We start from the raw sequence: 19,220 nt of genomic DNA on the forward strand, positions 1-19,220 counted from the left end.
AAGGGCTGTCTGGGATTTTGACAGGCTTCTCTAGGATCCCTGACGCCTCCCTCGTCAATATCCCCTGGATCGCAGCGCTTTCTTGCACGAGTCCGAAAACCCACCCGAAGCTGCTGTTGTGCGGGGGGAGCCCGGGAACGTGCATTCCCTCTGAGGGCCAGACAATCTGGGGCCCTTAGAACCCAGCACGTGGGAACCCCGGTCGCCACCGGCCACGTGCTCCGGGCCTAGGTCCTCGCATTTCACTCCGGGACGGGGACCTACCTGCGCGTAGAGCTCGGGCCGCAGCAGCCCCGCCCACGTCGGAGACACACTCCCTGGGTGCCGGGTCGGGCCGGGCGGGGTTTGCGCAGCCGCGGGCGGGCGGGCCCTGAACCCGCTACAAAGTCGCGGCGGCGGCGCCCTGGGGGAGGAAAGCGCGAGATTGTTAGGGCGCCCGGGCCTGGGCGCGGGGAAGCCACCGGGCGGCTCGGCGCTATGTCTGTGCCTCGCGCGGCCCCGGGACGAGCTGGGCCGCCCGCCCCCCGGGCCTCCGAGGACTGCTCTACCCCTCCGTTCTGGCCGCCGGGAGCAGCGCAGCTCCGGGCGGGCAAAGCTCGAGGGGACGCGGGGCGAGCGCAGCCCCAGCCGGGCCCGCAGGCCGGGCGCCCTCGCCGCCGCACCCACCCACACAGGCGGCTCACCTCCGCGGGACTCCGGCGCAGAGATCGGGACGGCGGCGGGGCGACAAGGACGGCTGCGCGGCGACGCGACAAGGGGGCGGCGCGGCGGGCAGCCTATCCCGGGAAGCCTCCGGCCGGGGGCGGGGCGGGCCCGGCCATTGGCGCCCGCGGTCTTCGGCCCGCCCAGGTCCTTCTGGCTCTTCCGCGGCAGGAGGACGAGCCAGGCCTGCGCTGAGCATCCTTCTGGGAACCTCCGGAGCTCTGGCGCCTCCCCTTGGCCCTTGTGGTTCTGGTTCTCGCAGGCAACGTGCCTTCCTCGGGGCCCCTCCTGGGCGGGGTCGCGGTTCCTCTAGGGCTGGGCTGCAACCCAGAGCTTCCCGTTCCTCCAACTAGACCGGTCCGGCGTGTGTTTGAGTCCGACCTGCTGAACTGTAAGCTCAAAGCGAAGCCGGCCCTCGTCTCTCTGACCACGCTCACCCAGGGCCCCTCCTGATTCTGAGAGGACCGCTGTTCATTCATTAGCCGAGTTCAGTAAGTTGACCATAATCGGCAGGGGCTTGGGGAGCACCGTAAACCCTCCCTAGGTGACAGACTCAAACTTGATACACAAGTGGAGTAAAATCGGAGAATATGCTAAAGTGAGGACTTGTATTACAGCCCTGAGAGTTTACCATCTGTTAACAAATTTAGTCTTTAAGTACCTTTTATCAGCCCCACGTTGTAAGTGGGGAAACAGACACGTGGAGTAACTTTCCAAGGTGACAGAGTGGCTAGCAAGTGGTGGACCCGGGATTTCAACCCCAAAAGTCTGAAAGTATAGCCCCTCCAAACACTATCCCACACCGCCCCCCCTCACGTGTGTGGGGTGGGAAGGGAAACAAATAGCATTTATATTTGATTGTCTGATCAAGCTAGGCCATCTCCCAGCTGATTGGGGGTCAACAGGCCCAAAGAACAGGAAAGCACTTGACCCCTTTTAGGACCCAAAAGTGTAAGTAGAATTTAAGGATGTAGGAACAGAGTGGCCTGAGATGAGGGTGGACGGGGCCAGACCAAGCCAGAGGCCCTGGTAGAGTGTGTATTTTATGCTAAGAACAATGCAAAACTCTTCAAACAGTTTTTAGGAGAGGAAATGATAGGATCTGACGTACGGCATGGTTTGGGAGTCATTAAGATGCTTTTGCTGAGGAGAAGAAACGGAGTAAATTTTATTAATAAATCCTGGAAGCCAGCCACTCACTACTTTGTAGATGTTCATAAGATGAATGTAAAATGGGTTAAAGTGACAGAGGGAACACCACTTTGCTGTCCCTTTACCTTTCTTACCTCAGAATCTTCTAGACATGTCTCTAGTTTTGAATCTGTTCTTGTTATAGTCCCTCTGGATAGCTGACAGTATTACCTTTCGTTCAGTTATGTCAATGAATGTGGATAAGTTGCTCGGGAAGAATCTTAGGACGGAGATGTAAACCTCAGCCAAGAGACTAATGTAGGAATTCAGCGGCGACCTAGTGGGGTTGGAAGTAGTTGTGCAGAATGTTTTCCTCCTGAACCAGGTGATAAAAACAGAACAAGTTTATGAAAGAATTACAGTAGGGTTTCACTTGAACTCAGGAGAAATCTGCCTCAATCTGAAGACATCAGGCCTCTGGGCAAATGACAACTGCCGTTCATTTGAAATGGTAAAAACCATTTGTCTGGGGTAGAGGAAAAATGTCTTCTCAACTATTAAAAAAATAATTAAAATTAATACAGAGATGATGGAGTGAAATTAACCCATTGTATAACTGTTTTTTGAGTTAAATTCAGGGTAATCTGTATTTGGTATGAAGAATGCTTATAATTCAGTTTAAAGAAAATAGAATGATTATTTGAGAGAAATCTGTCTAGCACGAGAGAATTTAGCTCGACCTAGAGGACCAGAGAGCCGGGTGAAAAAGCACAGGACAACTGCTAGGCAGGTACTGTCTTCCTATTTCCCCAAACCCCCCGCCTCTGTACACAGGTACGTCTCCCCTGGACCACCAGTAAATAAATCCCAGCCCCTGGGCTCCAGGCTCCATTCCTACCAGCCTCCCTCAGCCTCACAAGTTATCCATTATTTGGGGGTATTTTTCCCTCTCTGTCTTGTCTCTCACTTCTTCTCTCTGGCTCTTAGCTTCTCTATATATACTGTCTCAATTTCAACCTGAATAAACCTTCCCTCCATCAGATGTGCCCCAATCCCCAGATACCACACTGTCCTCCCCTTCCTAACAGACCTTTGGAAAGACCATGCGGACATAGGCCTCCATTGCGTCAGTGTTATTCAGCCCTCGGGTCATTATAGTCTGACTTTCCTCTTCCCCATTCCCCTGAAACTACTCTCCGAGGCCACCGGCAATCTCTCAAATCCAACACTCCTGATCTTCCCTAGCTTCTCTGACATAACTGACCAGTCCCTCCTTGATTCCTCCTTCCCTCTGGTTTCTGAGTCTCCGCTCATCCCTGCTTTTCCTCCTACACCCGTGGCCCTTTCTTCTTCCTCTTTTGTCCTCCCCTTCAAGTGCTGGTTCTGGTGACATTTTTTCTCAACTCTCTTCTCTTTTTACTCTGTACACTCTGGCTGACCAACTTCCCAGGAATGACAATAATAAAAGTCATTTGTTGAGTACCAGACACTTTACACAGGCCATCCCTAATTCATAAGACAGTTCTGTGGGGCGCCTGGGTGGCTCAGTAGGTTAAGCGTCTGCCTTCAGCTCAGGTCATGATCCCAAGGTCCTGGGATCAAATTCTGCATCGGGCTATCTGCTCATCAGGGAGTCTGCTTCTCCCTCTCCCTCTGCTGCCCCACCTGCTTATTCTCTCTCTCTCTCTCTGTCCAATAAATAAATAATCTTAAAAAAAATAAGATAATTCTGCAAGGCAGATAACAGGAATATCATTAGTAACACTGAATGAGCACTTATGAACCAGTCATAGAATTTAGTCTTTTACATAAAAATACCATTATCATCCCTTTAGAGATCATAAACTGAGGCCGAGAAAGTCTGAATGACTATTCCAGACTGCACAACTTACGCCCACGCTGGACTCCCAGCCTGCCTTCCTTCTCCCACCGCCCCCCCCTCCCAGGCAGAGGGGCTCCCTCAGCCTAAACCACTCTCCCTGGCTTTAAGTACCAAATCCCCACAAGTCCTGCACGTGTCCTCATCTGGAAGACCCAGAGACATCACAAAATCAGCTTGTCTCGGCACAGTTCCTGCTCTTCTTCCAACCCCACATTTCTGTGTCCTCTTGATGATTAACAACAATTCCTCAGCCCAGCTGTCCAGAACTCAGCCCAGATGATGTCCTCTCTCTGCCTCCTCCTCCCATTCTCAGCATCCTGCTTCCTCACCTCCTTCTATTCGGTCAGTTCTTTCCATAGAGCATCCCGTGGGTCTTCCCTCTCCTCCTCATTCCCTGTTACTTTAGTTCTAACTCACATCATCTACTTTCTGGCCAACTGCGGCAGCCTCCACTCAGCCTCCCTGCCTCCAGCCTTCCCTCCCCTAGTACAACCTCCTCACTGCTGTCATCTCCATTGGAAATCTTTAAATGGCTCCTCACTGCCACCCAGACCAACACCAATTCCCTATCTTTCTACTTCCTCCCACCCCACACACCTATTATGATCCAGCCATACTGTACTATTTGTAGCTCCCCGAATGCTCTGTCTAGCGCTGTCCCATATAACTCCCTGTGATAATGGGAACGTTCTGTAACTGTGCTGTCCAATATGGCTGCCACATGTGGCTAGTCAGTACTTGACATGTGACTAATACAACAAGGGAACTGATTTTTAATTTTTATTTACCTTTAATTTAAATTTCAATAGTCACAAGTGACTGGTAGATACCATACTGCATAGCACAGCAATTTTTATCTCCAAGTGTGAGCCAGCAGCAGGGACCTCACCTGAAAGCCTGTTAGAAGTAAAGAATCTCAGCCCCACCCCTGATCTGCTGATTCATAAGCTGCATGTCAGCCAATGTAACTTGTATGCACATTGAAGTTTCAGGAAGCACTGCTCAGAGAGCTCTTGCTTCCTTGCCTTTGCATGTGCTGTTTTCCTTGTCTGGACTGCCTGTCACCTCTCCGCCTTTGCTCCTCAACTCGTATTTATCCCTCAAGACTCAGCATCTACGAACAAAACATAGTCTTTGTATGATTATCTGGAGGACAGAGGGTGGGTGGGGAGGAGTGAGAAGGAGAGAGAAGATGTTTATGATAAAACCATATGTATCTTGTAATCCCAAGTCTCTCTGTATCTGTATACTGTATCTATATCCATATATATATACATATTATAGTCTGTGTGTCTACATGCAAAGATGGTTACTGTTAATGGTGGTTCTCTCAAGATGGTAGGACTTCATGTATTTACTTCTTTTAAATATTTCTGAATTATTCAAATTCTTTACAATGAGTCTATATTATTTATAATCAGAAAATAAAATAATAATCACTTTCATTACAGAAACTAGAAGAAAGCCTATTTTTACCCTTCTGTAAATAGTTGTATGGACATGATATCAGAACAAAGTACAGTCGACCCTTGAACAGCATGGGGGTTAGAGGCACTGACCCCGGCATAGTCAAAAATCCACATATAACTTTTGATTCTCCCAAAACTTTACCAACAGCTTCCTGTTAACTGGATGCTTACCAATAACATAAATAGTCAATGTACATTTCATATGTTATATGTTAATATACTGTATTCTTAAAATAAAGCTAGAGAAACAATGTTATTAAGAGAATCATAACGAAGAGAAAATAGAGTCATAGTATTGTACTATATTTAAAAAAAAAAATCCACATACAAGCCGACCCGGGCAGCTCAAACCAGTGTTGGTCAAGGGACAACTGTATAGCGCTTTTCAAAAAGGAGAGCTGACACTTCCCACAGTTAGGGACACTCATTGCATTAAGGGCTAGGGGCAGCCTGGGCATTGGCCACCACTGACTGAAATCAGATGAAGAAAACATCATGATCTCCCTTGTGATGCCTTTGGTGCTCTCTTTCATGTCTACCCTGTGCCCCCGACAGACAAGATCCTAACACTGTTGACAATCTGCTCTCCATCCCCTGTCTGGGTTCCTCTCTATAGCTGTAGACTAAAAGGGGGGTTAGGTGTACTAAGAGGGTCACCGAGATTCATCAGAGGTAACTGCAGAGGCATTCGGACGCCTTGGGTGGTGTCTCAGTTGGCCCTAAGCATCAAGGATTTGCTCTATAAAGAACCAGTGTTTTTGTATATTGGCTGTTGCCTTCCATTCTTTTCTAAGGTTTGGCAATTTTTTTCCTCACCAAAGAAAGCATGACAGTTACCTATAGAGGCTATTTTAAATCCGTGGCAAAATGTGTTCCGCTGAGCCGTGGAATGCAATTTCTGCAAAGACTTAGTGGGCTCAGCCCTGGGAACCCGTGGGTCCTTGTAAGGTAGGGCCACAAAAGGCCACCATCGCACACAGAGGAGGCAACATAGCCCGGGGCCAAAACATTCCGCACAGCAATTTATCTACAAAAGCAGGGAGTGGTGTGCAATTTGATTAGGCAGCAAGGTGAAGGCGTTTTTTTGGAGAGAAGCTACCCCTTCAGGGTATGATGTAAGCATTCATGCAGTTCTAAAGACAGATCAGAACATTTATATTCTTTCTTTTAGAGAAAAGGTGGCTCATCTCAGCAAATGACAGTGTTTTAAATCAGCCTCTGTAACGTGTACAGTCATACGTATGACTGTACGCCAATCAGCCTACCTGCTGCCAGCACCCGTCTGGCCCTGTGGGGGGCACCAGAGATGTAATGACTTGCTACCAGGTATGGCCAGACTTTGGGAGGCTTCAGCTCAGCTGATCTGAGTGCTCGTTCTTCTGAAAAAGAATGCAAAAACATCTTACTTTTATGTATCGAACAAAAATACGCAACCATGTGAACGCACTGTAGAACCGCTCCCAGGCCTGGAACCTACACTGGACTCCAGCAGCTGCATTATAAATCCGTCGTGCTGCTTGGGTGGCTGGGGGAAAGGTCAGTAACATCTCCAGCACAGCATAGCTAAGGAGAAAATTCCGTATTCAGACAGCAAAGCCTTCTTGCTGACTCATCAGAATAATGGTGGGCTTTCACTGCATGCCCATTATTATGTGTCGGGCGACGTTCTGAGTTTTTAACATGTGTTGGCTCCTTGAATCCTCATACTAACTAATGCTGAGAGATATGTAATGTTATGATATTATTTTACACATGTAGAAACTGAGACCCGGACAGGTGAGAACTTGCCCCAGAAGATGAAACCCAGGGAGAGGCGGAAGCAGGTTTCCAGCTCTTGAATTCCTGCCACAGTGCTCTTTCTGCCCAACTCTACGACTGGTGGAGGAGAGCGGGGCCTGGTCACCGTGCCGGGACCCACCACGTGACGGTGGCTCTAGGAAGAGCTTGGTAAGAATGAGCAGGACTATAAGTGACCAGAGAGGTCACTAGAAGATGGACCCAGTTATCAGAACTGGGCAGAAGGTCTCAGCCAAGTTTGGAGGGCAGGTGTGGAGAAGCTTGGTTTTGAGCCCCAGGAATCTCCCCTTTAGAGAATGAGATTGGTTTTAGAGACTCAGAAATGATGGGTCAACCTACAGAAAGGTTCCCTGAGAGCCACAACCTCAAACATAAAAATGGTCGATTGCTAGTGGCATCTGGGTGGCTCAGTCACGAGGCATCTGACTCTTCATTTTGGCTCAGGTCATGATCTCAGGGTTGTGAGATCGAGCCCTGTATTGGGCTCCCTGCTCGGTGGGGAGTCTGCTTGTGATTCTCTTCCTCTCCCTCTGCCCCTCCCCTGCTTACTGTCTCTCTCTAAATGAAATAAATAAAATCTTTTAGAAAAGACAAAAATCTATTAAAAAAAAGAAGAAGGTCAATTGCTTGCCCTCTCTGAAAAGCCACCAAGCCCTCTGATAAAAAGGCTGCTAGGAATGATCAGGCAACAGTCTGACACTGCTTTTCTCCACCCTGTTTGGGATGGACCATATCTCACATGGTCTGCTTTTTTCCCATCTTGCGCACAAACGCATTATTCTCAGACCATCTCTGAAGCCACATTTTTTGCTCTCCAATGTAGGAACGTTCTAATGACACACCAAAGCCCTCTGAGGCTTGCCCTCTCTCCCTTCCTCATGTTTTGTGGTAAACCCAGCTTGTTCACAGGTGATAAATGTCAGAAGAGAGCCAGACACCCATGCACAGAGGAAGAAGGAAGTAGTATGTGTTAAAAGTGAAATGGTTTAACCAAGTACTTGAAAGCAACTCTTAATGTATTTGTTTTTGTGTTTGCTTATTTATAACTTATTGTTTATTTATTTATTGTTTATACCTCCATTTTAGTTCAAAGAGGACTTAAATGTAGTCTATAAAAATACATTGCAATGAGTTTTAAGAAGACAGGAAATTGGAGCCGGGGGGCAAGTACACAAAATATAATCCTGGAGGTTCTATACACTTGCTGGAAGAAGACCAAGAATCTTGCTCAGAGCTGCCTGGCAGTTGATGCAAAAATTAGAAAATAGAAACCAATCAGATGCTCGAGGGAAACACAAATATTCTAAGAAACTCTTCCATGGATCTTCATAAAGAGCGCCCTGCCACCAACCTCCTCAGTATCAATATCCTGAAAAGAATCTCTCAAATGTTTATGCGTCCAAGATTTTTGACGTCCAGGTAGAATGTTTCCTAGTCAATGTTTTTTCCAAATCCTCATTATCATGAGGCAAGAGGGTGATCAGTCAAGCCAGAGGACATTGGAGAAGACTATGGGATTCGGATTTTGAAGCAGAATCAATAGCTGAAATCAGACGGCACGCTCCTATAAGAAAGATGTGATAATTTGGGTGAATTCCCTGGTCAAAGATTCAGCATACATATATAAGTTTATATAATATTAAGTTGTGTGTGTGTACAGTCGCAGATCTTTAAGGCAAGTTAATGTCTCTAGTAAGATGATAAGAGTAAAATTCAGTTCTGAAGCAACAGATCACCACAGGAAGTCCTACACAATAAAATGGTGAGCCCGATATATTAGACACAAATGTATTTTGATGTGAAATTAATTCGTTGCTTAATGTATCAACTGCATATTTAGTTAGCAATAATGTCATCCTCTTAGAACTTCAAGATGCTTTTGAGGAGAGACTTTGAATAGGTTTTTTCTTTTTTTCCTAAGACCAAGGAACTTTGAGCCCAGTGCCTTTCTGTTTTGTCCATTTCATTTCTCTGAATTCAAGGAAGTATTCAAAATTCTCCCTCTGGCCTTTTCCTGCTGAAAAGCTCAAAACTAAAGACCTACCTCTAATATTTGCCCTTCAATCGCATCCTAACACTTGTAGTGTTTAAGCATACAAATGGAACTGAAATTTTTGGAATCAAAATAAATGAAGATAATTTAGAGTCCCTTTCTTCTTTTTTTTTTTTTTTAAGATTTTATTTATTTATTTGACAGAGATAGAGACAGCCAGCGAGACGGGGAACACAAGCAGGGGGAGTGGGGGAGGAAGAAGCAGGCTCATAGCGGAGGAGCCTGATGTGGGGCTCGATCCCAGAACGCCGGGATCACGCCCTGAGCTGAAGGCAGATGCTTAACCACTGTGCCACCCAGGCGCCCCTAGAGTCCCTTTATTCTTAACTTTCATCATGAAAATATCCAACTATGCACCAAGATAAAATTCAACACATCCCTGTGTATTTATTTTTCAGCCCACAACTATCAACCAAAAACATTTATTGTGCAGACTATTTTGTCAAATTATTTTAAAGAAAACCCAGATATCATGTTATTTCACCCCTAAATATTTCAGTATTCATCTCAAAAGAAAAGATATAATCATACCTAACAATGCCAGTATGATTGCTAAGAAAAGAAACAATAATTCCAATCCATATTCAACTTTTCCCATTGCCTAAAATTGTTTAGTTTACAGTTTGGATCAAGATCCAAACAAGATCTAACGCCTCTATTTGGTTATATTTCCCATTTCTTTTAAGCCTCTTTTAGTCAAGAAAAAAATGCCCTTTTTTTTCCCCAACACCTTTATCAAATGAGTAAACCCAAACACTTGAGTAACAGGATCGATGTCCTCTATTCAAGGAAAAACAGTCCACGGATTGGGGGAGTACAATGTCTCATAAGCAGTGGGTGTATTTTGAGTGTATGCTGGGGTAAGGTTTCTTCGACAGGTGCTTCCTGTATGTACAGGTTGACCTAGGTTTCGATTCGTGACGAGGGCCAGGCCATTGGGGTGGCCTCCATTCTGTGAGTCCTGATACGGGAATTAACTTTATCAACTTCAACTTTTCTATTAACAGTGTTTGAGATACAATTCAGATACCGTAACATTCAGCCTTTTAAGGTACACAATTCAGTGGGGTTTTGTATATTCATAAACTTGGGCAATCATCACCGTTATCTAATTCCAGAGCATTTTCATCACTCCAAGATGAAACTGATCTATTAGCAGTCACTCCCCCACACCCCACCCCCATGTCTTCTGGCAACCGCCAATCAACTTCCTGTCTCTATGGATTTGCCTATTTAGGACATTTCATGTAAATGGAATGACACAACATGTGGTCTTTGGTGTCTGGCTTCTTTTACTTAGCATAATGTTTTCAAGGCCCAGTGGACAAGGGTAGTGCTATATAGTGCTGGATTCCTTCATTCCTTTTGATGGCTGAGTAATACGGCATTGATTGGATATACCACATTTTTTTATTTTATCAGCTGATGGATATGCCATTGACTTTTTGAAGAAACCAGGCCCATTGTCTTGCAGATTGTTCCACACGCTGGCTCACTGCTTCCTCCTAATGCTGGTTCACTTGTTGCTCCATCCTGTTTTTCTCATAGACTTGAGAGAAACCCCCATTCTCGAAAACTTGGTTGTCAAATTGTGTGTGGAAGAACCACCTGGCGCTCTTGCTTAAGGTGCAGAAATCTAGGCCCTATCAGCAGAGAGTCTGACTTAGTAGACTTGAGGGGGGGCCCAGGAATCTGTATTTTTAACGCACCAGGTGATTCTGCTGAGGGTATTACCAGAACCTATTCTGAGAAACTCTGCTGGGTGTCCTTCGACCTTGACTTCAATGGCACTTGACGTTCCACAGGAAAGCCATAAAAGCAATGGTCGGTGACTGGCTAAGACTTTTTAAAAATAAAGTTGGAAGTATTATAGAATTATTCAAAACAGCCTAGGTTAATATCCTAGCCGATGTTGGTGGGTTGGAGATAGGCATTTGAAGGAATCCTGGCCAAGAGAATTGTGTTGTGGGTGTTAATTAGCTACCCCAGAGTGAGGGAAGCTGCCAAATTTAGCTTTAAAAGTACGGAGAGCCAAATTAAAGGATTGCACAGGTCCTTACAGTATTGAGCTCAAAATGGACAAGTATGCCCAGATCATTAATTAGAGTACTTTTTGATTCAGGAAATTTTAATTCTTAATCTGAAGCCATGGGGGGGAGGTGGCAAAGAGGAGGGGACTCTCCCCGTGCTCTAGAAATACGCTGCGACACAGCATAACCATTTCTGCTTCAACGCTGTTCATTATCTAGTGTATTTTACAACACCAAAAACTCCTGAGTGGGAAGAGATGTTTTCCCTTAATTTAATGACGAGTTTTCTTTCACTTAATACATGAGTGATGCTTTTAAGGGTCTTTTAATGGTTCTCAAGCAGCCAAAGCAGCAAATGGAGTTCCATTTACTCTGTGCGTCTCATTAAGCTATTATAGAAAGGGTAATGTGGCTGACGAAAAACCACCGGTGATTTCTGGGCCTTGAGCAGGAAAAAAAAAAAAAGATTTCTGGAGATGAAAACAGACTTTTGACTTTCAAATGCCCTTCCTGGGGTGTTTATAGGGGAGCTATCATTTGAAAGGCATGTTAATTCCCCAGTAATAATAACCTCAGCTTCTCGACTTCTTAGCCTGACTAAGGAGTGAGTGCCTACAGCAAAAGGTTGTTTTTTTTTTTTTTTTACTTTGTATTATGGAAAATTTTCAAGCACACCCCCAAACAAGGAGAAGAATATTATAAAGCTCCACATACCCAACATCAAGCTTCAGCAATTGGCCATTTTTTGCCAATCTCATTTCATTCACCTGAATGGATCTAGCTTTTCTCAAGCATTTTCAGGGAAATTCCAGACATTGTGTTATTTCACTTGTAAAAAATTTCAATATGCATTTCTATTCAATAAAAACATTTTGAACAGAGCAATGCCACCACCACACTTAGCAATATTCTTCTTTGTCATCTAATACCAGGTCCATACTCAGATTTCCCCAATTGTCTCAGAGCAGTCTTTTCATGGTTAGCATTTTTTTTTAAGAGAGGGAGACAGGGGTATGGTAGGAGGAGCAGAGGGAGAGGGAGAGAGAGAATCTTACGGTATTTGCTCCCAGCATGGAGCCTGACTCCAAGGGGGCTCATGACCCTGGGATCATGACCTGAGCCAAAATCAAGAGTTGGTCGCTTAACCAACTGAGCCACCCAAGTGCCCTACGCTTAGCTTCTTCTATTCAGAATCCAAACATGATCCATTTGGTTATGTCTTTAAGTCTCTTTTATTCTAGAACAATCCTCTTACTCACCTGACCACTGATTTGTTACAGAAATTGGGTCATTTGTCCTGGAAAATGACCTACATTCTGGATTTGTCTTCTTGCTTCCCTTTGGAGTCACTCAACTTGGTTCTTTATTTTCTATAAGCGGGCTTGATGAGATTTGAATTGAATGTTGGGAGCAAGAAAACGTCATACTTGCTAGTGCATCACATTGCGAGGCACATAATGGCACAAGTGTGCCGTTGTTCTAGGCTTCCTTAGTGGGTCCGGTGGTGTCCCTGTGTTCCCTGCATTATGAAGTTAGCCGTCAGCCTTTACTGAATGTTTTCGGCTTCCACTTACGTTCATTTCTTATACTCTTCATCCCATTAGTAGCTATAAAATAGCAATTAGAAATTCTTTAAAAATCATTTCTTCTACATTTATTAGCTGGACTTCTATAAAGAACAACTTTCCCTTGGGGCACTGAGGTGGCTCAGTCGTTTAAGCATCTGACTTCGGCTCAGGTCATGATCTCAGGGGCCCCACATCGGGCTCCCTGCGCAGCAGGGAGTCTGCTTCTCCCTCTCCTTCTCCCCTTGCTTGTGTGCTCTCTCCCTCCCTCTCTCAAATAAATAAATAAAATCTTTAAAAAAAAAAAAAAAGAACAACTTTCCCTCAAACATGATTTGGTTACCTCCGGAACAGTTCATACTTTTCCTTTATTTTTCAAATTTCAGAGTAATACAACCTCCAATAATGACAGGGAGGTTTCATATTATTATGAATTCAGAACGTTTATATGTTTTACATTTCATCAAAAGTAAGTTTTTAAATTGTTGCTGAAGATGGAATCGTGAAACGTTGGCATCAGCCTTCTGAGATAACAAATTCCTTAAGGTACAGCCATGGCCACACATACATCAGAATCCCCTGGAACATTGGTTGATACGTAGTGAATTCCTGGTCCCCACCAAGACCTACAGGCTCAAGTCTTTGGGAATAAGCCCTGAAATCGGCATGTGTAAGAAACTCCCTCCAGGGATTTCTCAAACAGCTTTGGAATGGAGAGCCTTTGGGGACCACCTCGTCTGAGCTTGAGGACAAAGCATCAAGTGGGGACACATCTAAGCAGTTACTGTAAATTAAGAGCATGAGATTAACCACTGATAATTCAGGAGAAGGGAAGGTGGATAAACTAGGCTCTTCAAGGGACGCCTGGGTAGCTAAGTCTGTTAAGTGCCTGCCTTCAGCTCAGGTCATGATCTCAGGGCCCTGGGATCGAGCCCCACGTGGGGCTCCCTGCTCAGCGGGGTGTCTGCTTCTCCCTCTCCCACTGCCTGCTGCTCCCTCTGCTCTCTCTCTCTGTTAAATAAATAAATAAAATCTTTAAAAAACAAAAACAAACAAACAAACACGTAGGTCCTACAAGAAGGGCCCGGCAGACAAGAGCAGTGCTATAGACCACCAGCTTCTCTGCAGTGCTATACCGTGGTTGAGACGGTCTAGGTTCTGACGACAACTTGTTATTAGAATTCTGGGAAACTTTAACAACCCTAAAACCTGCACGGTGTGGTTCTACATGGCATTGAACTAATTTCTCCTGTGGATTCTCATGGACCAGTGCTGTTCACATCCACAGCCTCAGATCCCACACAGCTGCTGTTCACGGGGCCCCAGAGACTCCCACCGCATGATCTGTGTCATCTGATCAGGTAACATGGTTCCTCAACCGTTAGGACACGGAGTGCCATTCGTATTTTAAGTATCAATTAGCACTGTTCTCATACGTTCTATTTTTGAATTGCTCATCTCCTCTAGGGAACTCACTTTCAGTATTTTATTAAAGTCCCCTAATGCCTGACATTTTAAGCCAAACATTTTTTAACTGGTTTTCCATAAAAATGATGATCCATTTTTATAATTTCATTTGCCTTTATTTATGAGTTTTAAATAGCATTGTCGAATGCACTGACACACACGGGGAGAAAAATACAGGTGCTTGAAAGATGAAACAAACTTGCCTGTCAATTGGAATTTTTTGCAGGTCAGAGAAAGTTAAAGGCTATCATTCGGCATTTTCTGCCCATGTACCTGGGAGGAGAGAATGGGATTCAGGGTCCTAGAACATGACACAAATCCCAGATCTCTCTGGATGAATGAAATTCGCAGTGTATGCCAGCGAAGCCCTGTGCTGTGCCAGTATCCAGCCAACGGAAAGGGCATGGCAGAAGACCCGGTTGAGCAACCCCGCAGGGAGCCAGATGTGCATTCTTCCAGTTGTTGCCCCTGTCTGGAATTGTTGCCTCCGGGCAGAAACCCGGGCTTGAGGCCATTTGATTAGAACAGGCGGTCATAAACTCCAATGTCTGTGGGGGCGAGGAAGGTAGCATAAAGGAGTGAAGAGGCCAGGGTAGGAGACTGGTGAGTGAGGGAGCCAGATCTCTACTGAAGCAAGTTCCTCCATTCAGTCCCTTCTGGCTGTGGCCAGGAATGTGGACCGTGAATGGAGAGAGCTTTTGACATTCCAAGAGAGGCCAACAATCTGAATTCGTATGCGAACTCTCTAGATTTCAAATGTGGGCATTAATTCAAACGGATTTTAAACACAGTGATTATTAAACTAAATATGTCTGGGGACCACCATTTTGGGGCTTCTGATTTAGGGGATCCTGTACTGTAAATTAATACCACAACGAAATGGAAGAGATCTTATATTTCCCAGGTCAAGATGAGTAAAAGCTAGAGTCTAAAGCCAGTTTGCTGATGCCATTAGCAGAGACTCAAGCCATAAACCTTACAGGGATAAGTTAGCTCTATTCTGGTCACTGGCCAGAGGCTAGAAGTTTGCAGTTGGGTGCCATTGGTCACCTAGAAGCTCGGGATGGATGCGTGTGGTTCAGCGCAGAGCCATAACTCAAACTTCACGCTCTATTGATTACGGGTCAATGGTGACATCTTCCTACAGGGAAGCTATCACATTACAGAGCTAGCCCCCCTTCTCGAATCCTCAGAGGAAAACAGAGTTGAGTATTTATGTGGATTGCTTTATGAAAACTCTAAGGCTTGACGTGCAGGAAAAGAAGGTGGTAGGAATTGAGACAGACTGCTTTTGTTTTTCTGAGGAGTGATAGCCAGATAACATGTTCTGCTGGGATTAGATTTCAGTGTCAAGTTGTCTGCTAATTAGTCCGAGACAGAAAGCATGGCTATCTAATTACAGCATATGGACTGTTCAAAAGAAACAACAGGTCCAAAATGGAGTCACTTATGTTAAGCCCCACAAAGACTTAATACCTTAATACCTACTGCAGTTTTGGCCTCTCCTATGACTGGAATTTTAAACTCCTCAGTCTGGAATTTCCTGATCAGCAATTGTGAGGTAACCTGCTTAAGACCCCCTGCTCCTCCCCCTAAGGGAAGGTAACCTTGACTGAAACAATCCTTTTTTTTCTTTTGCAAATAACTCTCTTGTCCTGTCCTAGTTGTGCATATCCAAGAACTCCATTTTCTTTTCTTTTTTTTTTTAAGGTAAAATCTGAAAAAGCCTATCTTCTTTATATACATTTTTTAATAATTTTTTATTATGTTAGTCACCATACAGTACATCTCTAGTTTTTGATGTAAAGTTCCATGATTCATTACTTGCGTATAACACCCAGTGCACCATGCAATATGTGCCCTCCTTAATACCCATCACCAGCCTATCCCATTCCTCCACCCCCTCCCCTCTGAAGCCTTCAGTTTGCACTCCATTTTCTACAGTCTCTTGGAACATCCTTCTGTTGGATGCTGCATTGGTTCATGAAACACTGAATAAATCCAATCGGATGTTTTCATTTACTCAGTTGAATTTTTGTTGTTTAACAGATTTGGTGGCAGTGGTGAATTGAAGAGAACTTCTGGAAGCTTTAGGAACAAGAAACACAGGCGTGGCACCCATGAACCCTTCGTGTTCTCTCATCCTGTTCCCAAGGGCTGTTGATATGTTCTCAGTTCTGAGCTCCTTTCTCTTTGCTTTGAGCTCTTGATCTGACTCTCCACAGTTCCCTATTTGACTAGAAACCCGGGCCTGTGGCTCCGTCCCCAGACCCCACACTGAGGACTGCTGGTGGCAGCTGTCTGCAATCAGTCTGCAGTTCTTTGGGGTATCAAATCTTTCACCAGTCCCCAGATTCCACCCAGTATTGGTGGTTGTTGAACTGGGTCCAGGGTCAGACTGGGTCCAGTTTGGGCTAGACAGGGTCTAGTGGAAGGCCTTGGGTGAATATTACATAAGGGCCAGCTGCTAATGGGAATCTCAGAAGTCAAAAGAGTTGGTGGCACAGTTAGAGCACTTAAAGGGTGTTGTAGGTGCACCACTGCAAGAAGACTCCCACGATAGGACCTCTTTGGGATTAGTTTGGCTCCGGCAAATCCAAAGACCTAGCTAAATTAAGAAATGGGATCCTTTGTATCCAAAGAATTGAGCACGCCACCTTCTGGCACACCTGATACTTTCATGTTTACAAGCTCTAGTCCGGGGACGCCTGGGCGTCTCAGTCAGTTAGGCGGCTGCCTTCAGCTTAGGTCATGACCCCAGGGTCCTGGGATCGAGTCCGGCAGCGGGCTCCCTGCTCAGTAGGGAGTCTGCTCCTCCCTCTCCCTCTGCCCCTCCCCCCCTTCTCGTGGGAGCTCTCTCTCACAAATAAATAAATAAAATCTATAGTTTGGGAGCTGCACATATCTAGCACAGTGGCAAACACTTACTAAAGATAACCTAGAACTACAACGGCTGTGACGGGGAATGTTCTGATTAGGCAAGATTGCTCACTTAAGAAACACATTGGAGAGCAAGCGATCCCAAGCTGGACACGTGGAATGGGATGCCTACTTTAATTGGTGGGCAGAAGCTTCCAGAAGGTTTTAAGATTCCAAAGTAGATTCATTAAAAGACTAGTTACAAAAGGCTAATAAAAAATTAAAGACACAAGAGGTACCTTAAACAAAAAAATAATAAGACTGACGTGACTCCTACCACTCCCCCGTCCTTTTTTATCTGAGTACCCACATTTTACTGATGGTCTGTCTGAACTGCCCTTCCATGCTGAAGACACCAAGAGACAGTTTCCTTTTAAAAGAAAACTTTGAGGTTGCAGGTGAACGTCCTCAGGCACCCTTCACACCTTGGCCAAAGATGAAACTCAGGGCCAGAGTTAAAGAATGCCCGACACCTAAGGAGGAACCCAACATTTTTTTGAAGAATTTAGAGTCATTATTAGGGTCTGTGCCCCGAGGCTACCTGTTTCTCTACCAGCTTGTATAGATGTTGGTACGACCGGTGAAGCTCAAAACTGGATGCAGGAAGCAAGATGGCAAACTCCCAAAGATGATATTTGAGATCTTGGCCTTCAACATCTCGGGAACTAGCAAAAGCTCACAAAATAGCAGCCAAACTTTTATAAGCCCCTTCTAGAGTCTTCCCTGCCGGTCCTTATTGGTCTGTTATACAAACTTGCAAACGAAAGATGACTCTCTGGCGGACTTTAAAGCCTGTGTATAGTCCTTTCTCTGCGGCATTTGGGGTTCCACGCAATAAATAAGGTCACCCAGCCTGCTCTGGCTGCCCTCTTTGTACATGGATTATCTCCCGAGATTAGCGGATCAATAAAAAGGCAGAAAATAGGATGGGAGGCCACTAGTCTAACTGAACTCGTGACTAAAGCTGAGCATTTTGAAAGGACCCTGGAGCAAGATTGCAAACAAAAATCTGCCAAGCTATTAGCTTTACAGCTCCAAGGCCAGAGACCCAAAACAACACCTGGGCCTCCAGCGCTACACCTTCCTAGGGGTCCATTATCAAAACGCTGGTCCAAAGATCAAGGTCGCAGCTGTCATCAACTGGGGCACCGGGAAAGAGGTCGTCCTCAAAGGTCCTATGTAAATTCTTCTCAAATGCCCTCCACTTACTTGCAAAGGAGAGCCCCTCACACAGTGGCAGGGACCCTGAGGGCTTCTCTGCTAGACTATTACTAGAAACTCCCTTAAATTGCCAAGAGAAAAGCTAAAGTTAAAATTAATGGGAAACCTTGGCAAATTTTAATAGATACCGAGGTTACACATTCTACCTTACACCCCACCCTCAAGATGACAAATCCCTCAAAGTAAATAGGAGGTTTCCATTGTTGGGGGTGGGGGCTGTCTGATAAAGTTCAGAGAGAATTTTTCTCTCTACCAGTACAAATGACTCAGGCCTTTTACGGAAAAACATTCCTTTTTGTTGTGTCAGTTCCAGTCCATCTATTAGGTAGGGCTCCCCTTTCTGAATTAAAAGGGCTAATACATTTTGCCTCCAATGGAGACTTCACCTTAGAATTTCCTGACCAACCTGAACCTGATCTTTTATGTTCCTTAGAGTCTGTCCTTGACACAGAAGAGGAAGAATTCCAACAAAAGTCCCTGAATTTAATGGAGGAGCTCGGAAATCTGTGGGCTTCTAATATTTACTTTGGAAGAATAAGAAGTACAGACTCCATAAAAATTCAGACAGATACAAGTAACCGTTTCCCTACATTACCTCAATGGCTCTTCCAGCCTGAGGCCATACAAGGCCTCATACTCATACATAGTAGATGACCTTACTGCCCGGGGTCTAATTATTCCCTGAGCTAGTCCCTATCGATTTTGTTAATCCTGGTACCTAATGGGCAGGGAGGGCAGTTTGCTCCAGATTTGAGAGCTATGAATAAGATGGTTATTCCGGTTTCCCAGTCATTCCCAACCCGAACACCCTTATGTCATAAGTTCCACTCGACCCACATGTCACTGCTGTGCACCTCTGTTCAGTGGAGACATCATCAGCCAATATCTATCTGCCTTTACCTGAAACGATCGCCACTGTACCTAGTTATGCCTCAAAGGGTCACCGAGACCCCCTCTTACTTCTCTCAAGTAACTTCACGGAGA

The 19,220-nt window shown here is 45.2% G+C and overlaps 1 long non-coding RNA gene across 2 annotated transcripts; it reads left to right on the forward strand.

The window, feature by feature from the left end:
• Positions 1–853: 853 nt before the first annotated feature.
• LOC103672730 lies at positions 854–16,872 on the forward strand. 2 transcript variants are annotated; one of them, XR_005833516.1, is made up of 3 exons: positions 854–1,193; positions 6,943–7,131; positions 16,146–16,872. It is a non-coding gene; the product is annotated as an uncharacterized LOC103672730 (long non-coding RNA). The 2 variants fall into 2 exon arrangements; XR_571230.2 differs by lacking the exon at positions 16,146–16,872 and adding an exon at positions 8,068–9,126.
• The last annotated feature ends 2,348 nt before the right edge of the window (positions 16,873–19,220 follow it).

The sequence above is a fragment of the Ursus maritimus genome, unplaced genomic scaffold (genome assembly GCF_017311325.1).
Source record: "Ursus maritimus isolate PB19 unplaced genomic scaffold, ASM1731132v1 scaffold_8, whole genome shotgun sequence".
Taxonomy (NCBI): Eukaryota; Metazoa; Chordata; class Mammalia; order Carnivora; family Ursidae; genus Ursus; species Ursus maritimus.